Consider the following 15893-nt stretch of genomic DNA (forward strand, 5'->3'; position numbering starts at 1 on the left):
ATCACTTGTCGAATCTAACCAGGTCTCTGTTAAACATAAATTTCCCACTTTCCCACTAGTTATTAAAGAGGCCCTACTATGCTTTTTGGGATTTTACCTTTCCTTTAGTGTGTAAAATAGCTGTTTTGCATGTAAAAGGTCTACAAACCACAATGTCCATGCCAAAGGGAGTTACTCTTTCCCTCAGAAAACACTGCTCTTGAATTGTGAGAAACGCCTGCTTTGCAGTCCAGCCATTACTTCCATGACATAGCAACGTCACAATGTAACATATTTGCATAATGCCCGCCTAATGCCCCGGAGCTGATACTCGGTTATGGTAATAGCTGTTACATTTCCGACACACGCTCTAAGCAGTTGACCAATCACAACAGACTGGGCCAGCTAACCAATAAGAGCAAACTGGGCTTTTCGGAATGGGGGGCTTTAGAGAGACAGGAGCTACAACAGAGCGTTTCAGAGAGAGGGTGAAAAGAGATGCTGCAGAAATGTACAGTATGAAAATTAAAGCATGTAAACCTATTATAGTAGACCCCCAAAATAAAATGATGAAACTGTACATGAGCATAATATGGGCTCTTTAAGCAACCACCTTAATTAATCTATCTTCTGTAATAAACTCCTTATATTTAAATGCACAAAATGCAAACCTTTTACCTTAAACAGTCCTTAAATTAATCGTCTGAAACAACCGAAAACCCAAAAGTCTCTCTGACATATAGCTTCACAGTTTCTTCTGGATCCGCGGCAAAATTCCGACACCGTTCACCGGCAGATCACTACACCGATCATCACTCCTCAAACCGGAACTCGCGGTCCCCTCTGCCTCCATCTCAGCCACAACATCAGCATCCAGAAGAAGGTAGGAAGTATTATTAGACATACTGTTAATATTTAATTCCATATTTCTACTCAGCACACCTGTTCAACAGAAATGTTTCGTTCAGCCAAACATATTCTGGAGTTCAAAACCTCACCATTTGGACCTGTACATGAGAAAATGTATCCAGAAAGCAGCAGGCACAAAATGATGATACATTTTCCAGCATTAGTATGGTGTTTTGAGATGGAAGGCTTGGTTGAGTGCAAATGGAAAAAGGAAAGAATAACACTCTGACCGTAGCCAAAATTAACAAAGTTAAAACATCCTCCAAATAAATAGAAAATATTCCTGATTATTGTCCAATTTACAAGAAAATACAAAAAGCGCTCCACTCGAAGGACACAAATTAATGAAAATAGTAAATGACTAAATTGCTACCACAATGCCGAATGCACCTGACGCCATCTTGTTCTAGACTGGTACATTTTCAGCACTCCCTCTCATTATTAGACAGTCATAGTGTGAAGATGAATATTGTGCACATATTGTACCTTATGTGACATGTTTTCAAAGCAGTGATTATTTTGGTGAATAACTAAATAAGGCCTTTGCAAGATTCTTCTCAGTAACCAAGCGATAAAGCCCAGACACAGAGTCCTCAGAATTTGCTGTTTAAAAAGAGCACTGGCAAAGGTAGCGGCCCCCTGCTGCATTGGGATGAAAGGGGGAGCTTACCTCTGTTGGATCAGTGGTTCATCATTGATGATAGATCACAGCCACAGACCACAGCAAGTATACTTGAACAATGGCTTGGTTATTAGTGTAAAGACACTCAGTGAGGGATGATCTGAAAGTAAATCCTTATTAAACACTGCAAAACAATAAAGAAGACAAACGTCCAAATGACATTAACAAGTACAGTACCGATTTAAGAACACAGTGAGAAGTGATGTATGAAAATACATAATCATTAGTTATACATCATTAACAAAAAAAAAAAAAATGTTGTATCATTGTTTATCTACTAGTGGGCCACGGCCCAACATTGGCTGCTGGTCTGTTCTAATAGAGACACAGAGAGCAAGAAAAAAGCAAATAATAAAATTCAGCCAACCGTATTATTGTGTATAATTAGTAGTTCAAAATAAATAGGCTTATCAACTTTTAAAAGGGAGGAGAAAACACTTCCCGTATCTTTTGTTGCTGACATAAAAGGCCATCCATCCATGCAAATTCTCCTAAATTTTGGAAAATATCATCTGTCACTTGGATGAATTGAGCCAAATTAGACAGATGCCACCATGGACAGCTTGTGTGCCCATGGCTGCATTAACGCACAGGCTTACCTGGGTTGAATCCCCTGGGCAATGGATGCAGGGGGGCCCCCAACTCGCACAGCCAGTGACGTGCGGTCTGGGTAGGCAAACTAGGCACTGCCTACCCTGCCAAAATTCAAAAATAAAATGTTTATTAAATAATAAACTTGTATTTGTATTTTTACTTTTTATTCTTGTGATTTTTATATATGCAATATGTGTGTTATTACAATTGTTTAGACGTTATGATGACAAATGTAGCAGTTACGCATAATAATCAACTAAAAACAAATGGTAGAATAAGCAGTGCTTTTACGGTCCATTCATTGCAGATGACAAGCGGAAAACCCATGTTGCGCATGCGCACTTCGATCCTGTATTCTTTAACATGTACGTCAAAAAGCACAAATCTGCTGTGCCTTTTGACGTAAATATGTTATGCCCGTAATCATCTCCGTTACGTATCAGACATGGACCAATTAAAATCGAGATATTCCTGGACATTTGCGTAGCTAACGTCATTACACCACAGCTAGCGTACATGCCTAATCCCCGCCAAAATCAAAATCAAAATAACAGCACCGGCCGTAATCACGGAATTAAGACATTTTTCCAAACTCGATTTTAATTCAAAATATGAGTTAATTGCAAGAGGGAGGTCTACGCCAGCCTTAGATGGACTAGTACAGCAAATGGGCCCAAAAATTATCCGATCATTTCAAACTGATTGCCTGTAAAGACGAGTTTTACAAAGCTGTGATCGACGTCTTCACGAGGAAAGAGCGGCGGATGGATTTTATGTACAAGTAATCTACCGATTGGCGAGTCAAAAACTATTTTGGGCTTAATATTGAATTGATAAATGTGGTTGAATTAATGCAAGCCATTTGCCTTCATATTCTATTGAGCAGTGTGTGATTTTACTTTTGCTGACTGACAAACATAATTGGCCGCTGTGATATTTCTATATAGCATTGCTTGTTCCACCACCACGCAATGACTGTTTTTAAGGTGACAATCTGTTACACATTTGAAGATTTACTGTATCTTGAAGATTGTTGTATTGTATCTTCTGTTATAAAGATGAAGATTGCACATAAAAAAAATAAGCACATAATGTTGTAAAAAATAAACAACTTATGTTCTGTTATATGTTCTGTGTTTTGACAACTGAATTTTGTAAAATAATATCAAATGAAGATATATTAACAAAATCGTGTATATTATATATAAAACATATATAAAATACATATACATTTCTTGATATGTACACGATATACATCCTGATTTGTACATTTCTTGATATGCCGCACTTGTGCGTAATGTTCACTGTTATTACGTATTATTAGCTTAAACAATAAATCAGGTAATCTGGCTTTCATAACTCAGTGCCTAGCCTCTTTAAGACATCACCGCACGTCACTGCGCACAGCGATAGCCGTCCGTGTAGCGCATGGTCACAGAGTAATAAGCCACCACTTGGGTCCACTGTTAAATCTGCATCCTGAAGCAAAACCAGTTGAGAACCACTGATCTATATGTTCTGAGCACAAGTAAACGGAAACAGGTGAAGTATTTACACGTGCCGCAGACTTTACCTACTCTTTTCTCCATAGGGCATGCTGCACTCCTTTTCTCAAAGAGTATTCTGAGCAATTATTCCGATCAACTACAGAGCAAAGTTATTAAGCATATGCACAGATCACTGAAGGAGAATTTCACCAGGTGTTTCTCTCTTTATCTTCCTCTTGGCCTGATCCACCATTTCGTGGAGGAAAAGAGAAACAGAGTGTGGAATTTCTCCGTCCTGCTCGTGTCAGACTCTAATGTTCGTCTCTCAGGGACACCAGATGCTCGCTCTGTAATTATTTTCAGCGTGGAAGCTGGCGGCTGCCAGAGTAGATGTGCATCACTCTAAATTGACTGGGAATGACCCTTGGCTATCCAGGAGCATGAAGGGCCAGTGGAGGTGCAGGGGAGGGGAGGCGAAGGTCCTGGCGTACTAACAAGCAGCCAACTCAGGACATGGAAGGCCTCAAAATTTATTCTTTCTCGGTCTGCCTTTCTTTTTCTTAGATTTGCTTCTTTTACTCTCTCAATTGTTCTGTCTTTCTCAGACTAACAAGCAGCCAAATGTTTATGTGAATCATTGGCAAGACACAGCATCACTTGGCAGTCCCACCAACAACCTAACGAGGATGCATTAGACCATGCATCAGCCAAACCAGACTCATTTTCACTTAGTCGCACTGTCTCTCCCAACAGGAGAGTCGCTTTGACTTTGCCTAGGTATGCAAAGACTTAAAGGGATAATTCATCTGTAAATTAAAATGTTTTTCCAAAGCTGTATGACTTTCTTTCTTCCATAGACCACAAAAGGAGATGCTGGGCCAGAATGAAATTGAATGGTGACCAGGGGCTTTAAAAAGCACAATAGAAGTGCCACGACAGTACAAATAATATACAAATAATTTACAATATTTCAAGTCTTCTGAATCTTTACAATAGATTTATGTTAGAAACAGTTAAAAATGTAAGCAATTTTTAATGGACAATCTTAATTTTTGCAATATCTCTTAAACCTTATTTGTAAAATTAAAATATGCACATATTCTAATTTGGTGCATAGCAACCAGTTATAAGACATACAAGAACCAATGCAATTTAGCATCACTGAAGACAAGCCTCGCATGAAACGACTTGATGTGCCACATCTGAATATATGTGAACAAAATTTAGATTTGAGAGCTGCAGCACAAAATTTTATCAGTAAATAATTACTTAAATTGCGTTCTTTACCATTCACAAGGCTATTGTAAGGCTTGAGAAGACTTGAAATGACTTAGTGCATATATACTAAATTCTATGGTGCTTGTTGTATGGAAAAGAGCAGTGTTAACCAGCGGCTGGTGGTGTAGTGGCTAAAGCACAGGGCTGTTAATCAGAAGGTTGCTGGTTCGAACCCCACAGCCTCCAACATTGTGTCCTTCAGCAAGTACTTAACTGCAGGTTGCTCCGGGGGGATTGTCCCTGTAATAATTGCACTGTAAGTCGCTTTGGATAAAAGCGTCTGCCAAATGCATAAATTTAAACGTTTAGCGTACTTTCTCCTCTCCGCTTGGAATGACATGATGGTAAGCATATGATGACAGAATTTTCATTTTTGGCAAAAATAACACAATTACTTTTTTGTTTGACTTGCTGACCCAAAGAGAGGCTAACTGCTCGGTGTGATCCTGGGTCAGAGTTAAAAGGAGTCAGACATGCTGACATAACAGCAGCATGCAATTAACACCTCTTCGTCATAGAAGTCTCCAAACAGGCTGTCCTCTCCTCAGACACTCATTTCTAAATCATTATGAGTAATTTCAACATGTTTGAAGTTTGCCCTCAGAAGATCTTGACATCATTAGCATTAATATTAGACAACGCTGTGGAACTGTGATGAGTTTAACCATCTGAGAGTTGAATTCATTAATTGACAGTTATTAACACGCAAAGGTAGTTTGTCCTCTAACGAAACGACACTTTAAATGGATTCTGAGTGGCTAAACCAGACATTTAATTTAGAGAGGCAGAGTAATTCTCTGAATGTCCTCTTGACAAAATAATTCTCTGCTCTCCCTGAAGGACGTTTGTCCTCTTCAACCACTGAAAACAATGTAAGATTCTTTCTGATAAAATGTATCAAATGTTTTTTTTTTTTTTTATAAGTTAAAGGAAGTGGATGATTTCTGGTTAATTAAGACTCTATTAATAGCAGTGATTCCTCATTTAAAAGTGAACATTATTAACCAAATATTGTCCAGTACAGATCAATGAGATGTATTAAAATGCAACATCGCTAGATCAAGCCATTAAAATCCAGTAAAGAAAAAAGCAATGAAAGCACCAATTTTACTTTCTATGGGTTATATCGCACATTCTAACAAAATTACAAAACATGTCAATAAAATGTCCTGATCCTATTTTCCTCCAAAATCAAGACACAACTGGAGATAAGATATTTGCATATAGAAAATGAAGCATATTTTAGCCATTAAGCTTTTTTTACATTGTGATATTATTTTCATTACAGTTACCGTAATTTCCGGACTATTGAGCGCACCTAAATATATACCGCACCCACTGATTTTTAAATAAAATATTATTTTGAACATAAATAAGCCGCACCTGTCTATAAGCCGCAGGTGCCTACCGGTACATTGAAACAAATGAACTTTACTCAGGCTTTAACGAAACACGGTGTGGCAGCGGGGGCGTTGTCAAGCGCCCGTCCGGGAGAGAAAAGCGGTAAAGGCGCTTACACCTGAGCTAAATTATGTCTAACACCGGTGTCTCATTTCAGTAAGCATGGGGAGAGCGGCATAAAAAGGCAGCAGCCACAGAGCTGAGAGAGTGACACACGTCAGTCTAGTGTTGGCGCATAGAAGAATTAAGAAACTTTATAAAATTGATTGTAAACATTGCTGTGACCATTAAAAGCCTTACCTGGAACGTCAAGTGCCCTGCTGAAAACTGTCACACTGGTGCCCGTGTGACAGTTTTCCCAAGAAGGACACGTGAAGCAGGGCACTTGAAATTAGACACCGGTGTTAGACATAATATAGCGCAGGTGTAAGCGCCCTTACAGCTTTTCTCTCCCGGACGGGCGCTTGACCACGCCCCCGCTGCCACACACGGCTTGTAATAAAACATTTGCAGTAAACAGTAGCCTACCAAGTCATTGGTTACTATCTTCCTCGTCCTGTGCACTGATACCACTGAAGTCATCTCCTTCGGTGTCGGAGTATAGCCTCAGATTTAGTTGTCTTTTTGCACTGAGTCAATTCCTCACGCTGCTGTTTCCAACGTCTTATCATCGACTCATTAAGACCAAGCTCCCGTGCAGCAGCCAGATCAATCGTCTTCAACTTGAAAGCAGCATCATATGCGTTTCTCCATGTCTTTGCCATGTAGGCGGTGGGCCAGACCTCGAAATTATGAATTTAATACTTACCTCACAGCTGTGTGAGTCTTTTTTTGCTGAGGTCATGTAATAAAATCGTATAAGTACTACAGACATTGTTTCCAACTTTGTTGTTTGCACATTTGACGCAAACTGTCCTTACAAACTCTTACTTTTTTAAACCGGCAAATAAGCAGGCGTACTAATCATAACGTTAGAAAACCTCCCGTTTCCTTGACAACCAATGTAAATAATGAACACAGATCGCAGGAAGCTGCGTTCTTGAAATTACAATTTTGCTGTAAATCATTAAAAATGTAAATTTAGTTCTGTAGTTCAGTAATACTGAGGTAAAAATGAGGTGTTTTATCCATTTAGCCTCAAATGTAAAAAGCCCTGTAACCCCCCTTTCCCAGACAAGTTGGGCAAAGATTGTTCAATGTACAAATTTATGGGTGAACCTGCAAACCACAGAGAGTACAGAAGCTGAAAAAGCCGTATTGGCATTAAATTCCGAAGACGTCCAAGATGTGCCGGCTAATGTTGGATTTCACAGAGAATGCTACATGCTCTTCACCAACAAAGAACACATAAGAAGAGCACGTAAGAAGATCGAAAATGCAGCTAACAACAGTGAAGGTTTGTATCAAATGTATAATTTTTATATAAAACGTTTCATTTATATACGTTTAACCCCTTACTAGTCAGCCCCAATTTTGGCAAGTGATGCATTCATGACATCCCGAAAATAAAAAGGTTGCTGCTCAGAAGTCATTCTGAATCTACACATAACCAACATATATTTAGAAAGCCAACCCTTGAGAGTTTACATTTCAAGACTCAAAATTAACCAGACTGTTATTAATATTGAGATATATAAGCTCAAACATAGAAACAAAAACAACAAATATTAAGAATATATTTATAAAATGTATAAAAATATTATGTGAATTTAGGATTGCAACTTATAACCACAACTAAAACATGGGGATTTTTTTAAAGACAATCATCCCACACATTCTATTCAATATTCTATAATAAAGTCAACTAATCGAATATTCGAAAATCGTGACTCATCCCTAATTAATATAGTATTTCAGTGCAAGTGGATGACATGACAAGTAGCAAAAGGCAGTGCAATATGTGTGTAAGTGGGGTCAAATGTTCATAGCAAATTTAAAAATAAAAAAAATAAACCAATGTAGCAGCATCATAGTGTAAACTACCAGTGTATTTGTGCAAGAGTCAATCAGCTGCCCTTAGGTTATTGGAGGGTGGGGGTGGAAGGAAGAGGCTCTCTATGATTCCCCTATAGAAAGTTAAGAGGATGGATTTGTTGGAGATGAGCATTCCTCAACTGTGGGAGGAAGTGCAGAGGTTTTTGGACTTTCTTGGCCAGGTTCTGTTGGTGGTGTCGATAGATCAAGATGGGTCATCTGTGATGTGGATACTAAGCAACTCCGTGATCTTGACCTGCTCCATTCATGGTGCTGTTGATGTGATGATTGTCAACGATCACCTCTGTAGTCATTTGGGTGTGGAAAGATATGATGTTGTCCTGTCCGTGTCTGTGTGTTAGATACACAACTGAATTATATTCAGATAAATAAACACAGAAAGCACACATTACTAGATAATTTTAAATCACATTTTTCATCTTGACATTTGTATTAAGATGCTAACCATCTTAAACGAGCTTGACAAGACTACTGCAGTTCTGACCACAAATAATTTTGTTAAATAGCTTAAAAACAGCCATCTTTAAATAAAATATTTTTCCACCATATGTGCATAAGCTACCATGCACAGAATTGTGTCATTGTATAAACTGTGACAATCAACCATAAATGGCTTATATAACTCCATGACTACCACTATAAAGTTGATTTGAAATCATTTTTTTGTTTTGCTTTGCACTCTTTTTAGCTGATAATTAGTCTAGCTTACTTGTAGCCTAGGTAGCTTGCTATAAACCAATCCAACCTTGACATACCTGTCAAATTATTTCCTACTGTCTTCCCGTTTAAATATTTACCCGTAATTATCCCGTATTTGAATAATTTTTGCTTAGTTCATTGTGTATGTACCAAATGATTTGGATTAGCCTAAGCAACATACCGTTAGACCTAGCTTTACTGCTCCACTACCAACATTCTTTCGTGGCTACTGTTCTCATCAACGACAACGCATATATTCACGACGAAGTATAGCTTGCAGTCTTAAATACAACTTATATGAAAAACATTAAGATATAGGGGTGTATAATCATTGTAAAACAAATCTTACCTTGACGTTGTCTTGCCGAGACACACCGGTCTCTCCAGGTTGGGTTGTAGACTCATTTGGCTTCAGACTGATGCGAGTCACGCGACGCCGGTTCAACGAATAACGTGATTGGCCAAACCAATTCAACAAGGTAACAACACAAGCGTTGATTGGATCTCACTCCGGCCAATGTTTGTGATCAGCTAGTGAAATTAAATCTATTTTTATACTTTAAAGTCCCCATGAATTCAAAATTGACCATTCTTACTTTGTTTGCCTAAATTGATCGTTTTGTGGTGAACAATTCATCCATGCAAGTCAATCCACACAAAAAAAAAATTTGGCTTCCTAATCTTTAATCAAAATCTGAAAATTCCCGCCCCTCTGCATTGGAGGACCTTGCCTGATGACGTAGGTTTGACCGGTTTAGGTGTCTCCTTAACATCCGTAACCACGCCCCTCCAACTGACAGTAGACAGGCTGCCTGTGTGTTTGCGAGCATTGACAGCGTGTGAAAGGAGAGATGGCGAGGAGGTGCATTTTTGGTTGTGACACTCACGGAACACTTTTTACCATTCGAACCCTCCGCATGTAACGGCTCAAACATGTAAGGTCTGATTCCCCGTGACGAAATTATCCTCCGTGTGTTCCTGTTCTTCTTCATCTTCCTCCTCCTGCTGCAGGAAGGGGACTGCTGGCGGTGTTTCAGGCGGCGAGTAATCCTCAACAACCGATTGTAAACTTGCGTTAAGATCTGCCTCCATTTCTGAATGAAACACCTACTTTTTAGATCCAATCAGGTGCTAGTTGGAAAAAAGCCACGCCCACTATTTTGCCTCATTTAGTATTCCGTTTCTCTCGGAAATACGTCACAACAATGGAGAAAAGTCGTTTGCAACTTCCGGTTCACGGGGACTTTAATGTGCAACAATTGGCGTTGGAAACAATCGGTAATCTTTTTGTGAATTATTCATACAGACAAATAAAAAAAATGAGCCAGACAGCTGCTGGGTAACTATCAAATCAAAAACTAAACGAGATAGACGGACTCGGCCCACCGCCTAATGGTGAGGGTGACAAAATGACTACCGTAATCAGAATGATGGGAAGTTTGAGCGCGCTCGATTTAATCTAAACAGTAAACAAAAAAAGTTGTTTTGACCTTAACCCGTTCGGCAATTTCATTGGTCTAATGAAAGCTTCACGCCGCCAAAAAACTGAGCACGTCACAGAATGATTTTTTTTATTATTTTTTATAAAATTTGAAAGCGGGAAAAATCCATATATTAGCCGCGTCATTGTATAAGCCGCGAGGTTCAAGGCGTGGGAAAAAAGTTGCGGCTTATAGTCCGGAAATTACGGTACAAACATTTTACCCTATAATTCTCATTAGCGCAAATAGAAAAAAGATGGTTGTCATACTCATTATCACAATGTTAAAAAATATATACAGTGCATTTAAATTGAAAATTTTAACACTTTATAGCAGTACTCCCTTGATACTGACTTTAATTTTTGCTGATTTTAATTGTAAAAAAAATTATAATTGTTATAAGGATCATGTTTATGAGAATCATCATTGAAACCAATGGGAATAAAATAAAAATAAAAAGGAAAACATCCAGGCGCATTGAGGTAATAAGACAATTTTACCCTGCTTTTTTGGAAGTGTCCTGAAAATGATGTCACATTGTAACAAATTTTAAAGGACAAGTTCACCCAAAATGAAAATTCTCTCATCATTTACTCGCCCTCATGCCATCCTAGATATGTATGACTTTATTTAATCTGTTGACCACAAACAAAGATTTTAGAAGAATTTCATAGCTCAGTAGTTCCTCACAATGCAAGTGACTGGGTGCCAAAAATGTAAAGCTCCAAAATCCATATAAGGGCAACATAAAAGTAATCCAGACGACTCCAGTTAAATCAATGTTTCATGAACCGATATGGTTGGTGAGGGTGAGAAACAGATCAATATTTAAGTCCTTTTTCCCCTATAAATTCTCCTCCCTGCTCAGTCAATCTCCACTACAGTTCACTTTCCCATTCTTCTTCTTGTGTTTTTGGTGATTCACAGCCTTAATGTATATCGCCCCCTACTGGATAGAGAGGAGAATTTATGTTAAAAATGACTTAAATATTGATCTTTTTCTCACCCACACCTATTATATGTCTGAACACATGGAATTAACCACTGGATTCGTATGGATTACTTTTATGCTGCCTTTATGTGGCATTTGGAACTTTACATTTCTGGCACCCATGCACTTGCATTGAGAGGAACTATAGACCTGAAATATTCTTTAAAAATCATCATTTGTGTTCTGTAGAAGAAAGAAAGTTATACATATCTGGGATGCCAGGAGGGTGAACAAATCATGAGAGAATTTTCAATTTTGGGTGAACTATCCCTTTAATTGTCCATTTTCTTTATGCAAAATATTAACAAATCACTTTAATTAATACAAATTTAATTAATTGAATAATTATCATCCTCATCATCTTGGGAAGATACATTTCCACACGAATGAACAATAAAGATTCAATCTTATTATTATTGCTTTTTTATATTTACCCCATCAGGGCAAAATCCATATAACAGCTAATGCAAAAATGCATACAGAAAAAGTTTAACATCCACTAGAAGCCACAATCTATTTCACCCTGGTCTGATCAAGCATCAACCACACTGAAATATAAAAACCCTCAGAACTCTGGAAGAATTTTCTACCATTGCACCACAGGGTATGAATTGATGGGCACTATCACATGTGAGCCAAGCAATCGAGTCTTAGATTAGATCCATATGTTCTCTGAGTGCCAGGTCAACTGCAGATATGCACTCTCTGTCTCTTCCTCCTGCACTGACACAGGGGAATGAATGAGTGTAATTTTAGAGAGAGAGTAGAGAGAGATAGAAAGTGTGAACTAAAGAGATAGAAACTTTCCCTTTGAAGTGTATGGCATTATGTGCAGATATATAGAATAACAAATCTGAGTTTTGTAAAATAATACAGTCAGAAAACAATATGTGGAAAACGGTTATGAAAATAGAGTTGATAAATTCAGTAGAATAATAAACAGCATATTCTCCTCAAGAGTTATCAGAAGATTAGTATTTATAAAACCAGAATAAGACACATTCAAGAGCTCTGATCCATATATAATTTATATTATCAAATATTACACACATCCTGCTGTGTAAAGCTCAGTTCTGTAGGTAAACTGCAGGGGTACAGTACAGCGTGTGCTGATTATTTCAGTTGAACATCAGAACTTAGTTGCTCTGGCAGATTTAAATGAAGCCTTGAGGAGTTTTGATGTTTCAGCTTGTATTTAATGCAGAAGGCCCTGTCATAAAAATTGCTATCATGATGAAAGGAGCTGAATTAATATCAGGAGCTAACTATTCCCCAACCTGAATATTTGTCATTTTGACAGGGAAGTTTGAGGACACTTATGGGCCATTCACATAAAACAAGATTTTGCATTCATCTGTCCTATTTTTTAATTTTTGGTTTACACATATCATGTCTTTGGCCATGGCATTGCGTCATTTTATTTCAGTGTTTCGCACCTGAGTTCTGTGTTTGTTTTTCCAGTCCTATTTGACTTTGTCTTCCGTGGAACACAAAAGGATATGTAAGGCTGACACAGTCTCAGTCACCATTTCTTATGTTAAATGAAAACAGATCCAAAGAAAGTGTATGGTGACTGAGACTAATGTATCTCTTTGTGTGTTCCACTTAAGAAATAATGTCATACAGGTTTGGTCTGGAACAGCATGACAATGAATGAATGATGACATTTTATTTTTTGTATTTTTTTGGTGAACTATCCCTTTTAAAGTAGTTTGATTAATTGTGTCTTGGGACCATAATTTCTCCTCTAGTCTGTCTAGCTAGAACCCTTCTGAAGTTCAAAAGTATTAATATATCTGATCTGCTCCACCTCCGTAAGTCTCACACACACATACTCACAAACCTTTTCCAATTTTAAATTTCCTGCCCATTTTAAATGAGTGCACTAAAGGGATGTGCACAATGAAACCGTTATCAAACTGCAAACAAATGAAGCCTAATCTTGCAGCTATAGAATGCAGAGAATGTGGAGAGTCAATAGACGTGAGCCGAAAGGCAAGATGAGCTTGATTAGGGAGAAGGACGGCCAGTGCATCCAACAGAGAAAATTACCCTCAGGTACACACCACATGTCCACAATCTCATGTAGTCCTACCGCTAATCATTCAAACACCTTCATTTATACTTAAAAGGCCTTTCGATTTGCTTGCAAAGGTAATGTGATTTTGAAAATCAGAATCTAATCAAGGTAGCTTTGACCTTTTGGTCCAGTAGAATTATTGTTGGATGAGCAATCTCATTCACTTAGTCTGGTCATTTATATGATAGTCAGCTTTTAATGCCGTAAGTGTCATGGGGCTTCTTTAAACATACATTGTTGCGCTCTCTTGTGGTTAAACCTGGAAGTGAAAGACGCACATTAGGATGCTCAGAGACCTTAAAGTATTGTGACAGTATGGTACAGTGATGGTATCAAATAGTAATGCTCTAATACTTTGATACTAAAATTGGTTTAATATTTACCATATTCATGTACTCTGCTATTCGCATGTACTTTTACATCACAAGGCACTTCAAAGAATAGCATGGTATTACATTTAGGCCCAATTTTATCCAAAGCAACAGAGCATTTCCAGTGCATTCAAGGTATATACACTGAATGTTTTGTGACAAGAAAAAAGCAAATTTTCCTTAAGGTGTGCCTTTATCCCTATTGCCTTTATTGTTCAAGAAGGGGTCCTTTGCAAAGGGACCATCAAGTGTTTAGAGGTCCTTATCTAAAGTTTGAATATATATTATATATATTTTGTACACTGTATAAAATACTGTTCAAGTCACAGAACAGATCACAATGTCACAATGAGTGACAGTTCCTGTAAAAATTCATATTTTAATGGAGGTTTCTTTACAATGTATGACAAAATAGATTACGTGCCAAGTGCCAACTTCAGTTTTAATGGTCTAATATGACCACTAAACCGTTTGAAGCATACAAATGTATAACCCAAACCATTGCTAACACATTCTACTTGACACACCCTTTAACTACTGGAAATAGGGTTAGGTACGCAATGTACATACCAAAACATAAAATATAAAGACCTCATCTTACCGTGCGTATTCAGCGTGAAGGTTGAGCTTGTTTCACTGTGCAAATGCTTTTCAACACCACTCATAAGTTGTCGTAAATCATCCTTAACTGTGAAAAAAACATGTAATAGTACATATTTTTAAATGTAGCCGAGTCTGGAAAACATCACGCTTACGTACGTAGCCTCGGTTCCCTAAAACGAAGGGAACGAGACATTGCGAAGCAACACATGGAGGATACCTTCTCGTATGGCCTAGTTGAAACCTCACTGCAATAACGCCAGTATTGGCTATGGTCGCTAGCATGTTATGTTATATTGCTATGTTATATTTAGCATCTTCAAAGTGGCCACACTTTGCCTAGATTTTGCAGAAAAATACTTTTGGCATTTTCTCAACCAACTTCTTGAGGTATTACCCTGGAATACTTTTTAAACAGTATTGAAGGAGTTGCTGGGCACTTAGTGGCTGCTTTTCTTACTTCGGTCCAAGTCATCCATTTCAAAACTTTTTTTTTTAAATACAATTTTAGTTTTTAAATTAAATAAATTAATATGTTGGCACAAATATATTTCCCCTTCTGTCACTCACTCGACGTTGTGTCGCATGAAGTGACACAGGGGTCTTCCTTGGGAGCCTTTCATACCTCTGAACTTGAGAAAAGGCCCACGGATACACAGCGTTCCCCAGGTGTTTGTTTGTCATTGTGAAGGTCGGAGCTTGTCACGCACATAGCGTAATGAAAACATGCGATTTGGAGATTTAGGGGGCCGTGGGGCATGTGCCACCATGAGGACCACCTCAAAGTCATCCTGAACGAACTTGCGGCCTTGCCGTGCCTCCTCGTGTGAATCACTGGGTATCACAGAAGAGGCGGGTGGGTGGTTGCGTGAGGCTGTATCGTCCTTCAGAACGAGGGTGATTCGTGAGCAAATCATCTTGAGACTCATGCCTTCTCAGTGAGGACAGTCTGTCTCCTGATCTGATGGCTGGATGTGCCTCTAGCACAAGGAATACTTACAAAACATCTTTAAAAAGACGCAAACTAGTAAGTGACTCTTTTAGATACATATTTAGACATATTTATATTTATATCACACAATATACAATACACAACTGCTTTGTAAGGATGCACAAACCCTGCCGAAGTGCTGCAGGGAATCAGGATGCTGAGCCCTGTTCACCAGCGAAGCGTCAAATGGCGAGGCCGTGTGATGTTCGACGGAGCACTGCAGAGGAGCAGAAAGTCTTCCATGAAGATTCCTCCCACTGACACTTATTTATCGACGGCGAAGGTAGAGGGCTTCTAGACAAGAGATGATCAATGTCTTGAAGGAAGACAGTTTCGTGCCAAAACAGGCAGGGCT

Source organism: Xyrauchen texanus, chromosome 17 (assembly GCF_025860055.1).
Source record: "Xyrauchen texanus isolate HMW12.3.18 chromosome 17, RBS_HiC_50CHRs, whole genome shotgun sequence".
Taxonomy (NCBI): domain Eukaryota; kingdom Metazoa; phylum Chordata; class Actinopteri; order Cypriniformes; family Catostomidae; genus Xyrauchen; species Xyrauchen texanus.